Source organism: Dysidea avara, chromosome 3 (assembly GCF_963678975.1).
Source record: "Dysidea avara chromosome 3, odDysAvar1.4, whole genome shotgun sequence".
NCBI lineage: Eukaryota > Metazoa > Porifera > Demospongiae > Dictyoceratida > Dysideidae > Dysidea > Dysidea avara.
Genome location: NC_089274.1, coordinates 35,847,145 through 35,863,600, shown reverse-complemented (window position 1 = coordinate 35,863,600; position 16,456 = coordinate 35,847,145). Strand labels below are relative to the sequence as shown.

The following is a 16,456-nucleotide window of genomic DNA, read 5'->3' as shown; positions in this document are numbered from 1 at the left end:
GCGGAGGTGGTCAGTACAATGTGATTCAAAGTGTTTATTATGCGATTCCTCCCGACCCACAACAGCTCATATCTTGAATGGTTGCCCTGTTGCATTAAATCAGCAACATTACACCTATCGTCATAACCAGGTGCTTACTGCTCTAGCCACTATGCTTACTAATGCTTTTGCTGACTGTCCACCTATTCAAGTGTTTGCTGACTTGAATAACCACCGAGCCTGTGAAGCTCCTCAAGCTACCATTCCAACTTCGATTCTGATAACTCCATATCGCCCTGATATTGTTGTGTACAATTCGCAAGTCCATTCTGTTGCTATGTTGGAATTGACCTGTCCACTAGACTCTGCCCATCATCTGGAATCAGCACGGAATAGAAAGCAATCGAAAGTTGAATATTTACAATTATTGGCAGAATTTGACAGATTACGTATCTCCAGTAATTATGAAACTATAGAGATTTCAGCACTTGGCCATTACCAACCAGCCTCCATTGGAAACTACCTGAACTTCATCAAATTTTCCAACCCCACCATAACTATCCCCAAATCTATTGTAAGGAATTGTTTAGATGATGCTGCCTACCAAAGTATTCTAGCCTCTGAGAGGATATTTTTGGCTAGGAATAATAAAGAGTGGCTGGATGTGACTGGTATTAGTTAATTTATATAGCTTCTTTTTATTTTATTTTTATATTCACACACTTGCCATGCCCACGCAGGTTCTTCTGTAGGACAATACACGTGGTCGCATGTGACCGAGGACTATCACACTTTCTGTAATTTATGTACTTTCATCACTTCATAATTGATGGTTTTCTCTCTCTATCATTGTAATCATGTGTAGAATGTTGATATGTACAGGTGCACAATAGCAAGCCCATTTTCATGGTGTGTTTTGTTTCGTTGTAGCTATGTTCTTTTATTATATCATAGTAGTCACTTTGTTTCTTGTAGACAAAAAAAAGTACAGTAAGAATTAGCATGTGCATCACAAGCTGCAAAGCATTTCACTACAAAAACACTGTTGTTGGTTGAGTTCCCAGTTTGCCTTTTCAGCATACCAATAATCAAACGGTACGGTCGTTCCGTTTTTTTTTTTCACGCTGCCCAAAATTCTGCAATAAAAAGCATCCTAGAGATATCTATGAAAATCATCTTTACGGAATAGTACTAGTCCATGTAATACATAAAATACAACAAAACACTTACGGGTAGCCAGATATAAAAATTTAAAAATCGCCAGAACTTGAATTTTTGAGGTGGGGTCTATTCTATGGAACGGAACGAAATGATGGACTAAACCACGGAACGGAATATTTTCTCAAATTGAAGCTTGCAACTTACCATTGTTGAAACTGCCCTTACAAGTTATCAGTGGCACCTCCAGTGGATCATTAAACATAAGATAAAAATAATTAAAGGATCGATTGTGGTTTCTTGTTAGTTGTCATTAGTAACGAAGTATTAATTGTGGGATGAGCTGTATCAGCGATGTTCATCCATGGTTCATCTACGGATATATCAAGAAGGGCACTTTATGTGGGCTGTTTTGCTTATTTTGACTTTAGTAAAAAACAGTCTGGACAGCCTTTTTAAGTCATAAGTCAGTGTACAAATAAAGCAAGCAGGAAGACACTGGTAATAGGAAAGAGCCAGCTGAATTAAAACTTGAAGGATTTTGTGCAGTGTGTGAGGAGCAAATATTTTGGCAGACCACAAGGAGGCTATATTCTTCAAACACCACTGATTCTTCAAACACCACTGATGTGTATGCATGGAGTTATTAACAGCCGGTGCAGTGGACTAATGCCGTGTTCAATAGTGAGCTGATTTTGTCTGTTGCACAAATTCAAGAATGCGTCTGACTGTTAGCCTTGAATCAGGCTAAATGCCAAAACTCTAAGGTCAACCAAATCTCAATTATAAGCCTTCTATGCATGTGAAACCATGTCCATAGCCACCATGCAAACATGATTTGGACCAGGATGTGTGTGTAATTTCAATGTATCTAGTCAGACACCTGAAATGGAACACGCATAATTACATACCACCTAAGAATCCTAGGATTTCTTAAGTGTAACATTTCACATGCTTCACTTCCAACAAAATAGGCTAAATTTGTCTGTCTAATTTCAAGTGATTCCCAGTCCAGCTGGTCCATGAAATTACAGTGGGATCAGTCACATGTATTTGTTACAGTGCAGGCTGCTCTGTGTTGGATCTACTCGAGTTGAGATTTCAAGGTAGACTGCCAATGTACCAACACTGTTGTAGCATGTTTAAGTGGAGGACAAATGAATACAGTAATGCTAGATTATTTATTTTTCATAATGAAATTGATATCCCATTTTGATTTGTACCTCCACTTTGCAACATATTCAAGAACAAGAAGTTACCACCCTTTTAATCTCCAATCACTGTCGTTAATTAACCAAGAACTCACCAATCGTTGTTCCATCTACAATTTTGCTTTGGAACAATAATTATCTAAAGGCTCTAATTCATAAAGTATTTAAATCTGTAATTCACCTTATTGTAGTTGTACTAATTTTATTGATTTGTCTATGTTTTCTTCATTTTCCTTTGAAGTTGTGCAGTATAGGTAACAAAGATAAATCTTCTCTCCCATTTTATTCTAGGATTTCTAGTGACTAAGAAAAACTTACTAGTAATTATTTGTATACAGGCTCAAATTGAGAAAATCTAAAGAAAGTGAATTAATATTATACAGTCAGTTTGCTTTTGGATATTTAATGTCTCCAACTGCAACAAAAATTCAATGAATCCATGCATCTCATCGCTGGTCGTCTGAACATTCTGAAAGTGATACCTCACTCAATCAACCATATATTCTGTTTATTAGACTGAATAAAGTCATGATCACCTAGCCTTTTCCTGTCACCAGTAACTTTCTAGTTAATTTCTCTGTGGATATTGTGCTCTGAAACTGAAGAAATTGTATGGTCTTCTAAACTATCTTGTCAAGATCAGCAGAAACAACTGACATCCAATCGGCTGCTGTAGTGTAGTAACAAACTTGCCTTGGTCATGTAATAAATGAATTGAAGAGACCTGCTTGATATATCAGGTAGTAGAGCAATCACTGCACGAGACAGCTATTAATATTTTATTGTTATCCTATTCCATTCCTGGAGACTCCACTGATAAAATGCAATTTCAGCAATGATAGCAGCTAGCCAAGTTGCAAGTTTTGATCCAGAAAGCATTCCATTCTGTAAAATAGACTCCATCCTGGATTCAACTCACTACTCAGGTTGAGATATCTGGCATTTAGTCCACTACTCTGTTAATGAATCATTGATGTTCACGCATTATAGCCTCCTTGAGGAATCTGAATGTTCACTCCTCACACACTGCACAAAATTCCTTTAGATTCTGCTTAGACTGAGTTGGTTCAGCTTGTCACCATACTTGTTTCCTTTGTACTAGTGTAGCTACACACTGATTTATGCCGATTATAAAGGCTGGGCCCCAGATTGTACATTCGAAAGTCAAAGTAAGCAAAAACAACTCACATACTAGTAAAAACAAGTCATGCATTAAGTTCCCTACTTGATACATCCGAAGATGAACACATTGAGTCAGCTATTCCCACAATTAGTCCTTCGTTACTAATCCTGCTAATGACAACCAACAAGAACCCACAATCAATCCTTAAATTCGTTTTATCTTTCTTGGGGTGCATTTGATTACCTGCTGGAAGTGCCACCGATAACTTGTACAGCAATGGTAAGCTGCTAGCTTCAATTTGAGAAAGCATTCCGTTCCGTAGTTTAGTCCATCGTTCCGTTCCGTAGAATAGATCCCACCAATTTTTGACTGACTTTCTGACTGACTGACTGACCACAGTTACAAGCCTAGAGGCCAAACGAAGCAGTGCACGGCCACCATGTTACACCACAATAACAAACTCACCAGTGGCATGGGATGTGACTAGTGTGTGCCCTCTGTGCCTTGTCTTTTCTTTTTTCTTCAATCAGGCTTCTTGTCTTCTTCTTCATCCAATGAAACCATTAATTTTCTGTATCGACACATTCTCTAAGCAGCATAATAGACACCACAAGATTATTTAAGGTGCTTAGACTATGCACTACTGTACAGAGGTACCGGTACCAGATAGCTTTCATGATAGATCACAAGATCACACCCATTCTTTACTATACACATTATCGATCTATCCATTGAAACCACAATGACACACCCCTTTTACGCTTGCTGTATTTCAGTGAACACACACCTTCAAGTTGGAAGGCTGACTTGAGATGTTCTAATAATCGATTGAAACCACGATGACCACGTCCCCTTTTGGGCAAGTGCACATCTTTGCAGGCTGACTCGAGATACTGTAATACAGCAGTCACCCCTAATAGAACAGTCACATGTTTATTAGGGCTGTGCGATACTGCCATTTTAGTATCACGATCGATACTAAAGCCACTATTCACGATACTGAATAGTTCACGATACTTACAAATAAGTCAATCATAGCTGGCACTACATAGCATATTGCTCAGCATTCCTGCAGGAAGTCCTTATAGGTGATAGCAAACTAGCCACTATCATCCTTGTTTACAGTAACAGTTATTGTAACACATGCTTTGAGGTTGTTATGGTGTTCACACCTCTCTGCAGGGGAAACCAGATGGGTGGACTTTATCATTTCCAAGGATTCTTAGCCTAGTACTGCATAACAAATGGATTTTTAATGACAGTAATGTACAGGCATGGTATCACGATAGTTAATAACAAAATATCATGATATCGATACTTTCAAAATATCGCGATACATCGCTAAAACGGTAGTATCGCTCAGCCCTAATGTTTATAGCTAGCTGTATGCCTTAGCAAAAAACTAAACAAACTAGTATATTAAAATTATAAATTTAAAAATGAAGTAGGGATCCAAGCAATAAAAATTAGTGAAACAAGAGATGAATGATGGCAGTTATTACAGCATAGTTCGGTGGGAAATCCCTACTTTGGCATTGAACACAAAATAATTGCTATAGCTACCATGCCAAAGTAGGGATTTCCCACTGAGCTATGCTGTAATAACTACCACTGTTCATCTCTTGTTGCACTACTTTTTATTGCTGGGATCCCTATATACTTCATTTTTAAATTTATAATTTTTAATATACTAGTTGGATTTAATGTAGCGTTAGGCAGGAGTCCATTATGCTTTTTAATCTTCCAATTATTCTTTCTGGCAATTCTTTTTAAATTTACCTATTATTCCCAAAATTATTCCCGGAATTTGTGCAAAATCTACCATATTAGTTAGAGTTTTAGATAGGTGACTGCTATATTAGAATTATGGTCTCAAAATTGACTGCTCTATTAGAGTATCTCGATCTTTTTAACCTTTTTTATGCTCGCACTGTTTCAGTGTTGTAGCCAAACAATTTTTGCATCACACTACAAGAAAAAATTATAATTTTGCACTAATTATTCCTAGAACTCATCCAATTATTCTGGAATATTCCCCAATTCTTTCCACTACCTATTATTCCCAAAATTATTCCGGCATAATAGACGCGTCCCTATCTAGCGTATGTTATTGGCTTCAATGACCAAGGTCTTTGTAAAATTTTACCAATTAATCTTCATGATTGAGTATGATATTATAAATAATAATTGACTAGCAACAATGGTGTGTGGTATGGTGATGGAGAGTGCCAAATCTTGGAGTGCTCTGAAGTTACTATGAAGGTAGTTATTATGAAGGTACACTAATAAGTGATACAAAGCCACTAGCTATGGCCATTGAAATCAAGCTAATATAGTTCACAACTATCCCTATAAGGGATTCTAATGACAGTTTAATCCAGCAACAGTGTTCAAAGATATATGCTCCTTTGTGCCATGTAGCACTTTATGAGCTCCTAGTTACATTTTAGCTAGACTATTTCCTAATCTGAAATACATGCATCTTGGTGTTTTCAAACTGTGGATTGCACCGTTAAAACTGGGTCGGGTCATCTGGGTCATATTTTGTCTGGTGTGACTTGCTTTGTAGAATAACTGTGTTAAATGAATAAATTAGTTTGAGAACATGGAAGTATAGTAATGTGCAGCATAGTCTTAGTCTTGCTACAGCCCTGAGCCACGCCCACCCAGCAAAACTCATATTTATACTGATACTGACTGAAGCTAACTCCACATTTACTCTGTCTTGGAACAATTTTTTCATTAGCCTGAGGCAAAACTAGATTACTAGTCATAGCAGTAGTTCATTACTGTGCAAATTTCAATGGAATTCGAACAGTCTCAAGATGGAATAAAGACAGAGTTGTGTTACTATCTGTGGGGATGCATACGTGGGACTATGCCCATGTGTATTGCAATCTAGGTATGAATGAATGCATATTCATTACTGTCTGCAGGCTTACATGGAGCCATGCCCACTAATTAATTATTATTGTATGAATCATAGCCTAGTCTTACAGCAGGCCAGCTTATTTTGTGAGCCACACCCAATCATTGAGAATGCAATACTGTTTGTAAGCATTTGTTTGTAAGCATTTGTACATGATGGAGGACACACTAATTTATCAGTACATTGTGTATGATGGTGTTGCAGTTATGCACTAAGCCACACCCACTTATGTAGGGATGCATACGTGGGACCATGCCCGAGTGCATTGCAGTCTAAGTATGAATGAAACCATGTTCATTGCTGTCTGCAGGCTTACATGGAGCCATGCCCACTAATGTATGCCTAGTCTTGCAGCAGGCCTTGTGAGCCACACCCAATTATTGATAATGCAATACTGTTTGTAGACATATGTACATGGAGACAATGCTAATTTATCAGTACATTGTGTTTAGGGTGCATTGCAGTTTGTAGTAAGCCACACCCACTTATATAAGAAAGTTTTATTGCTGTTTCTAAACTTACATGGAACCACGCCCACTGGCTGATCATTAATTGGGGTAAGCCTGAGCAAGCCCCATACTAGTGAGTTGATGGTATGCATCTCATTCACAAGAAAACATGGATGACTTACAAATGTATCTGCACAATTACATGAACACATGGATAACTTGCAAATGTTTCCATATATACATGTAGCTGGTACATATGTTCATCATGTCAACAGTAACTGGTGTGATTTATTGATACTCCATGTAAGGCAAGAGAAACACCAGAAGGAGGGCATTTGCGATGAGCATGCAAGAAGAAGGGAACTTGGCAGACATATAACAGACAAACAGAAATGTCAGAACAAATGGAATTAAGAAGATCTATGAGACAACAGTGCAATGGGCACAGGAGAGATCACTTATTAATAAAACAACATCAATTCATTGTACAACAGTGAAGAACAACTTACAGTGCTATAATCCCCAAACAAGGTAGTAGGGATGCTCAAAGTATAATTGAAAATGGTGCACATAATTATGGATTTGTTGTAATTTATTAAATGCAAAGCGTGTCAGAAATAGCTAGCTACATATTTTGCCCTTTACTAGCAAATTATCATTTTCAATTTTGCACAGTCTTGTTCATTGTTCACCTACGAAATACCAGTTGTCAACCATGCACAAATACAATTACAATTCTATATGCAACTCAACTTGCTGAGGCTCATCCCACGATGTTGTTATCATGTGTCTAGTTATTAAACTTACCTGTTTAGCTATAGTATACAGTAGCTACCCATTTACTTAATACATTTGTTGAGTGCCCAAAATGTAGCTCTTGGCGCACACTTTGGTTTTAGTCAGTGGGTCATCCAGACCGGTATTGTCTCCAGTGATGCATGTGTGTCTCCAGTTTTGTTTACCATACAATTGAAAGCTTGCAGAAGAGTGATTTCAAAAGTGTTTAATTTTGAAGAGTAAGTTGGTTGTTGGCAAGCATGCAAGAGTATTTGTGATTTGTCACAAAAATTCCCCAATTATTTAAAATCTGCTTGGACTTTGAAATCAAGACGCACGGTAGTGAGGCGCGCAGCCAAGAAACTACGAAGTGCACGCCCAATTAAAAGACACGGCCACTACTGTGAGTTATTTACGTGTAGGGTCGGTTTTGCAATATTAGCCCTGGATTATGCAACATCTCTCAATGGATTTGTATTGGGTTACGTAATAAAAAAATCTTTAGTCGTCGTTTTCTTGCAACCTTGCTAAAATAAAAAATATAGCCGTATTTAGACATGTTTCACTTTATTTCTCTACCTTGTATTACACATATCATCACATTATACCAGTCATCTTACCCATGTTTGTACCGGCCATCTAGGCCTGACATTATCTAATTCTGGTTGGCCCTACGCGTATTTTCTCCATTCAAACCTCTAATCCCTACAATAACTTTTGAAGACACGATGTGGATACAAGTCCTAATGTCTGACAAACAAGTTGTGAAAGCGTGCAGACCCGTAAGTTCCCTAGGGAAGGCATTTTAAGCAGAATTCTTTTCGAGTCCATTTAGTGCCACGCCCCATGTGAGCGTTTATACTCACATTTATAATCGGCAGATGTCTTATAAACAAGGTGTGAAAGCGTGATAAAAGAATGTACAGACACTAGGAAAAGTGTATAAATCGTTAGTCAATACTCCATTTAGTGCCATGCACCACTTATGATACAAGAAATATTTTGCAAGTTGTGTGGAATGACCAAAGCTCATGTACACGGTCACAAACCACATTCCAGACAAAACTTTGTTGCCCTACATTATGTACATAATGAAAGCCACAACACAAGCTCCACCTTACACTGATGGTGCTTTGTGGAAGTGTGAGCTGCCGTGACAGCTACTAATAAGGCAATTCTAATTGTGGATAAGATGACTGCAGAATTCATGAAAATTTCTTGCAGTAGAGTAAACATGTAACAGTTTTTTTTAACACATAACAAAAATTTTATAAACATCAGTTTAACACCAAGTGATTATTCTTAGATGTCTTCATGATGACACAAGATTAAGTGAACCCTGTAAAAGAACAAGCTGGCACTGAATTAAACATTAAAAAATTATATCCAAGGCTATAAGTGAATCTGGTGTACCAGAGGTAACGTAAATGTGTTTTGGTGCCTAAGTATGTAAACATGAACACGAGGAGACCTGTCAAACAACAAGTGGCCACCAAACAGAATGTAGAACATGTTCATGTTAAATATATCTAATCAAAAACAGCCAAGCTGTAAAAAAAGGAGTGCGGCCCTTGAAAAGGCTATGGTGAAAAAAGATGTGAAATCCAAGGTGCCGGCCAAGAAATGGCTGTGATGGTAGGTTAATGGTAAAAATTTTAATAACGACAAATCAGGTGAATTTGGTGCCGCTTGGTCAATTGGCACAAAATTCACCTGAATTGTCGTTATTAAAATTTTTACCATTAACCTACCATCACAGCCATTTCTTGGCCGCCACCTTGGATTTCACTTTTTTTTTCATCATAGCCTTTTCAAGGGCCGCACTCCTTTTTTTACAGCTTGGCTGTTTTTGATTAGATTTCACTTCTTTTTGTATTTGTATACCCCAAAGCCGGCCTATGGCCAGCTTTGGGGCTTTTTAACCTATATATTTTTCTTTACCACAGGAAAAAGAAAAAGATGAAGCAGATTTTATAAATACTTTAACTCATTCTGATTTTATCAGTAAATGTACAAATTATATATATAATGCATATATCAAGAGTTCATTATATTATGAACTCTTGCATATATTTATTACATGTCAATTAATCCCCACAGGATAGATTGCAGCTGATCTCTCTACTGGGTGACTTGAAATGTAGCTGAACTCTCTACAGGGTGATCTGCTTGTACGTAGATGAACTCTTTACAGGATTCTCTCTACAGGGTGGCTTGACTCTAGCTGAACTCTCTGCAGGGTTATCTGTTTGTAGTTGAATTCTCTACAGGGTGATTTGTTTGTAGCTTAACTCTTGTATCTACAAGGTAACTTCTTCTAGCTGATCTGTCTACAGGGTGACTTGTTTCTAGCTGGTCTCTCTACAGGGAGATTTGTTTGTAGCTGAATTCTCTACAGGGTGATTTGTTTGCAGCTGAACTCTCTACATGGTGGTTGCTTTGTAGCTGAACTCTCTAAAAGGTGACTTCTTATAGCTGAACTCTCTACAGGGTGATCTTTTCATAGCTGAACTCTCTACAGGGTGATTTGTTTGTAGCTGAAATCCCTACAGGTGATTTGTTTGTAGCTGAACTCTCTACAAGGTGATACTTCTAGGTGATCTCTCTACAGAATGACTTGTTTCTAACTGAACTCTCAACAGGGTGATCTGTTCATAACTGAACTTTCTACTGGGTGATTTGTTTGCAGCTGAACTCTCTACATGGTGGTTTCTTTGTAGCTGAACTCTCTACAAGGTAACTTCTTCCAGCTGATCTCTCTACAGGATGACTTGTTTGTAGCTGAACTCTCTACAGGGTGATACTTCTAGGTGATCTCTCTACAGGGTGACTTGTTTCTAACAGAACTCTCAACAGGGTGATCTGTTCATAGCTGAACTTTCTACTGGGTGATTTGTTTGCAGCTGAACTCTCTACATAATGATTTCTTTGTAGCTGAACTCTCTGCAGGGTGATTTGTTTATAGCTGAAATCCCTACAGGTGATTTGTTTGTAGCTGAACTCTCTACAAGGTGATACTTCTAGGTGATCTCTCTACAGGATGACTTGTTTGTAGCTGAACTCCCTACAAGGTAACTTCTTCTAGCTAATCTTTCTACAGGCGATTTGTTTGTAGCTGAGTTCTCTACAGGGTGTTTGTTTGCAGCTGAACTCTCTACAATGTGACTTCTTCTAGCTGAACTCTCTACAGGGTGACTTGTTTTTAGCTGATCTCTCTACAGGGTGATCTGTTCATAGCTGAACTTTCTACAGGGTAATTTGTTTGCAGCTGAACTCTCTGCATGGTAGTTTCTTTGTAGCTGAACTCTCTACAATGTGACTTCTTCTAGCTGAACTCTCTACAGGGTGACTTGTTTCTAGCTGATCTCTCTACAGGGTGATCTGTTCATAGCTGAACTTTCTACAGGGTAATTTGTTTGCAGCTGAACTCTCTGCATGGTAGTTTCTTTGTAGCTGAACTCTCTACAATGTGACTTCTTCTAGCTGATCTCTCTACAGGGTGACTTGTTTCTAGCTGATCTTTCTACAGGGTGATTTGTGTGCAGCTGAACTCTCTACATGGGAGTTTCATTGTATCTGAACTGTCTACAATGTGACTTCTTCTAGCTGAACTCTCTACAGGGTGACTTGTTTCTAGCTGATCTCTCTACAGGGTGACTTGTTTCTAGCTTATCTTTCTACAGGGTGATTTCTTTGCAGCTGAACTCTCTACATGGGAGTTTCATTGTAGCTGAACTCTCTACAATGTGACTTCTTCTAGTTGAACTATCTACAGGGTGACTTGTTTCTAGCTGATCTCTCTACAGGGTGACGTGTTTCTAGCTTAATTCTCTACAGGTGATTTATTTGCAGCTGAACTCCCTACATGGTGGTTTCTTTGTAGCTGAACTCTCTACAAGGTATCTTCTTCTAGCTGATCTTTCTACAGGGTGATTTGTTTGTAGCTGGATTATCTACAGAGTGATTTATTTGCAGCTGAACTCTCTACAAGGTGACTTCTTCTAGCTGAACTCTCTACAGAGTGATTGATTTTTTTTGCAGCTGAACTCTCTACATGGTGGTTTCTTTGTAGCTGAACTCTCTACAAGGTATCTTCTTCTAGCTGATCTTTCTACAGGGTGATTTGTTTGTAGCTGGATTCTCTACAGGGTGATTTTTTTGCATCTGAACTCTCTACATGGTGGTTGCTTTGTAGCTGAACTCTCTAAAAGGTGACTTCTTCTAGGTGAACTCTCTACAGGGTGATCTTTTCATAGCTGAACTCTCTACAGGATGATTTGTTTGCAGCTGAACTCTCTACATGATGATTGTAACTGAACTCTCTACAGGGTGATTTGTTTGTAGCTGAACTCTCTACAGGGTGATCTGTTTGCAGCTGAACTCCCTACAAGGTAACTTCTTCTAGCTGATCTTTCTACACGGCATATTTGTTTGTAGCTGAGTTCTCTACAGGGTGATTTGTTTGCAGCTGAACTGTCTACATGGTAGTTTCTTTGTAGTTGAACTCTCTACAATGTAACTTCTTCTAGCTGATCTCTGTACAAGATGACTTGTTTCTAACTGAACTCTCTACAGTGTGATCTGTTCACAGCGGAACTTTCCAATAGGTGATTTGTTTGCAGCTGAACTCTTTGCATGATTGTTTCTTTGTAACTGAACTCTCCACAAGGTAACTTCTTCTAGCTGATCTCTCTACAGGGCAATTTGTTTGAGCTGAACTCTCTACATGATGGTTTCTTTGTAGCTGAACTCTCTATTAGGTATCTTCTTCTGGCTGATCTGACTACAGGGTGACTTGTCTGTAGCTGAATTCCGTACAGAATAACTTGCAATGTAATATAATTGAGTAAATTATAAATGTAGCTGAATACTTTATTAGGGTGACTGTTCTATTAGAGTATCTCGATCTCGCATTTGTTACACGTAGTTGTCTTTCGAATCATAACTCAGTGGTTTGTAATCCGATTCTTGTATACTACTGCAAGGACTTTCTATGATGATTATTCCAGCTACATACTGATTTTCAGCTCGCTGCTCTAAGCGGTTTGCCTGGTAGACACGAAAACTAATAGTTTTTTTATTCATAAAAATCGATCGCGTTATTTTGACACAGGTCGGGTTTTGTGTCATTTTGACACAGGTCGGGTTTTGTGTCATATCTCCATGGTCTTTATCCCGATTCCTTTCAAACCACAAAAAGGCACTCCTACAATGGTTGCTCCATCTACATATCAATTTTCAACTGATTCCTCAAAGGAGTTTACCCTGTAGGCATGACAGACCTCGACCTTATTTTACGCAAATAATCGGTCATAACTCTGTGAATGTTCATCGGATTCCTACCAAAGTTGGTACAGAGATCCGCCTTAATGAGCCCTTTAAGTGTGCCAAATTTCAGCCCGATCCGAGCATGCATTCGTGTTTTATGGCGGATTTTGTGAAGTGTGCGAAATGAAAAAGTAGATGAAGAAGAAAAAGAAACGAAGAAATTAAAACGAAATTTTGTTCGCTCGTATCTCGGAAATGGCTAGAGCGATTTTCTTCAAATTTGTTGTGTAGACTCCCCTAGCTGGCCGGCACGTCTGTAGTAAATTTGGTTCCAATAGGTTAAGGGATCACAGAGCTACATAGGTGTGCAAATTGCGTTTTCTTTCTTCGTGTTAATATACTCACGGGTGGCACGCCGACTTCTTGGGCCGCACGACACACTACCGTGTGTCTTGATTTCTTAGCTATACAACAGGAAATTCAGGATTGCAATTTTTGCAATTCCCACTTTTAAGCTAAGCAAATACCTGATATATTGTTTAACCCATTTTACAACCAATACCTGATCTTAAGTAATATTAAGTTACACTAGTGCATAAAAGTACAACTTATAAAGCAATTGCTGTGAGCTTGTGCACATACCTTAAGTCAAAGCTGCTAATCAGACTACTGGCCAATTATCACTAGGGCTGGGCTTGTGGTCACCACAAAACACGACTTGCTCGATATTCTGACAACACAAGAGACCAGTCCTGTAAAACAACAAGCAAGCATTTTCCCTGGTCAAACGTGACTTACCATGACTACATCCGACTGCTAGTACATGAACTGCTATGACCAGATGGCGCCTGCAAAACCGACGGTGTCATTAATACGTACAATATACCAAAAAATCTGGGTACTAGGAAAACATTAATACTATACGCACGACACGTAAACTGACCTGGGTATTAGTTTGTTACCATCATATGAGATAGTACAATATCAACTAATCATGTAGAAATTCATGACACCTTTTGACATCACAATATTGAGCACTACAAAAAGAAAACACCATATAATTCCTCGAATTCTGTATGTAAACTAATCCGAAATTCACAATACTAATAAGGGTCCTACCTGGTCCAGAGTTAAGTATCACAACCACATCCACTGTTGGTGGGTAAATCACTATGACTAGATTGCCTGTAAAAACAGATAGGTGAGCATTAAACGCAATACGTTTAAATTTGTCACTTTTTATACAAAATAAACATTTGGGGATTTTATTCGTTTAAACAGTTGACATTGTTACACAGAGACCTGAATAGACAGGCATATCAAGAAGTTTGCGGACATTTGCTATACTTTTGTTCATGGCAAAAATTCCAGCTGGAACAGGCATGTCCAATACATTTCAATTGAAAAATTATTAAAAATTTAATTAATTATCGTGTACCACCTATCTCGAGTCTGTTTAGTAACTTTCTGAATTTGATACATGTAGAGCAACTCTCTGCAAGTACAATGATGCCAAACGAAGTCCAATTCACGGAAATTTTGGCTCGTCAAAATGGCCTAAACTGACCGGATTTCCCCATACATTTTGTATTGAGTGTTTTGGAGTCATGCAATAAAAGGCATAACAACCCATGACACGTGATAGATACCTCAGATTCGAACCAGATTTGGAAATAGCAGTGAATAGCGATTAAGATGAGCTATAGCAGAAGGAAATCAGAGGAAATTTAAGCTTGTAATTTTAAGGTTGAGAATCACTTACTTTTTCTATGGCAAATTGAATGCCGAATATTTGGAAAGGAACGCTCTGATCTATTTCGATGCCTTGACAGCCATTGTTAACCTTCACTACATTAGTGTTACAATGAAACAGAAGCACTGTGAATTAGTTCTGCAGGTTAGTTTGTGAAAATTACAGTGTTCCGTGATTAAGCAAAATAATGTCTGTGCCATGCAGTAAACTTCTTTATATGTTTCACTGTACATAAATTCAGTAATTTAGACCAGAACATGTGACTCATGATGGGTATACTTTTTCATATAAACATTGATATCTGACACAGATTCGCTTACTGACTTTCACCTGCAGCCAAAGTTCCAAGACTTCTAATGATGATGTAAACAAGATAGCCACGTTTTTTTGGTAATTGGTCCGTACACCTTGTCAACAATCTCACCATGAGATAATGTGAGCTAGTGGAGCTACCAGGAGTTTTCACCTGGCGGGTTTCTAAAATACCGTAAATTCGGTTAATCAGTGTGTGTCGATGATCTAATCCTCGATCTAATCAGTTTCGTTAATCTCCACTCCAGACTCTTATTCTTTCATACTTCAGCAACGGTGTACGGCCTCTGCATTAAAGTACACCTCACCATGAAATGAAATCCAGTTACAATAAGACTTAATGTAGTCTCGTTACTTCTCTCTCACTCTCCTTGGACTGCCATTTTAAACAACAACAGTTCAATTTTAACGAGAATTTTAATTAAAACCGCATATCACGTGTGTCCACTTGGAACGTTCCAAGGGACTTCACCTAAATAGACCACGTGATAATCGTCGGTCTTGTGTGGTACTTGTCCTTAGTCATAGCACAGCAATGCGGTACGTGTGTACTATAGCCTAGCTATATACAGGATTGTTTGTGTGCTGCTAATTTTTTGTGTGATGATGCATATGCATGGTCGTATAGAACGCGTGATGGTAGGGCAAATGCCGCCCCTAGCTATGCCTATGGCATTAACTAGCTTTTTTTATAGCTACTCTATTATATGTTACTGATACATCAGGGGCACCAGAGTAAGGTGAAAGTGGTAGCTAAGACTAAGTCAACTGGTCTATATATATATATATATAGTCTGGGCCTCTGGGGCATACCCCCTCAGAAAATTTTAATTAAGTATCACTGCAACTTTTAGTCCTTCAGTGACCAAATTCGTTTCATCAAGTTTGAAAGTTTAATTCCAGTCAAAAAGGCTAGGATCTCAATGCACTGGTTGTATCTACTGTACCGGCTCTTATGCCCTATATTTACATTGTCCAAAAGTTGGTTAGAGTCCCATATTAAAATGAACTCTTGTTATATGCTTGCATGGACTCTTGATAATAATGGCTATACTGATGTATTTAGCTTTCAGGTTGCGTATACAAGATATTCTTTCATCTGCCAGTATAAATTGCTATTCCATGCACTATGAGGCCTAAGGCTCTATAGCTGCACTAAGAATCAAATTATATAATGTTCTACGCAATGATAAGATAATTGCCAGAGCAGAGTTCATGGTTATAGTATCAGCAAAGAGTTTTGAATATTAATTGAGATGTTTTATTTAAGCGCATTTTGACTGTTCCTCCTATAATTATTGTTCAGTTATCGGATGTCTTGTTGGTTTCCCTCCATCCTCTTTACTGATCCCTCTTTATTGATTCTATATGACTAGAAAATCTGTACACCTTGTCAATCCAGTTACAACAGTTGATCTAAATATGATAATGATGATGCAGTTATTGAGACGAAGAGATGCATAGTGTTTCCCTACAGTGCCACAACACACAAACACT

The 16,456-nt window shown here is 38.2% G+C and overlaps 2 protein-coding genes and 1 long non-coding RNA gene across 5 annotated transcripts in view; 2 read left to right on the top strand and 1 right to left on the bottom strand.

The window, feature by feature from the left end:
- LOC136250839 (uncharacterized) overlaps nucleotides 1–16,456 on the top strand; it is a 177,557-nt gene that overhangs the window by 61,633 nt on the left and 99,468 nt on the right. The window lies entirely within an intron of this gene.
- LOC136251615 (uncharacterized) overlaps nucleotides 1–16,456 on the top strand; it is a 90,836-nt gene that overhangs the window by 7,156 nt on the left and 67,224 nt on the right. The gene's annotated exons all lie outside the window — the stretch shown is intronic.
- On the bottom strand, nucleotides 8,841–15,394 carry LOC136250870 (uncharacterized). 3 transcript variants are annotated; one of them, XR_010698789.1, is made up of 6 exons: nucleotides 14,968–15,394; nucleotides 14,014–14,079; nucleotides 13,838–13,931; nucleotides 13,693–13,742; nucleotides 13,537–13,646; nucleotides 8,841–8,965 (listed from the first exon to the last, which is right to left on the bottom strand). It is a non-coding gene; the product is annotated as an uncharacterized lncRNA (long non-coding RNA). The 3 variants fall into 3 exon arrangements; XR_010698790.1 differs by having other exon boundaries at nucleotides 14,972–15,394; XR_010698791.1 differs by having other exon boundaries at nucleotides 14,978–15,394.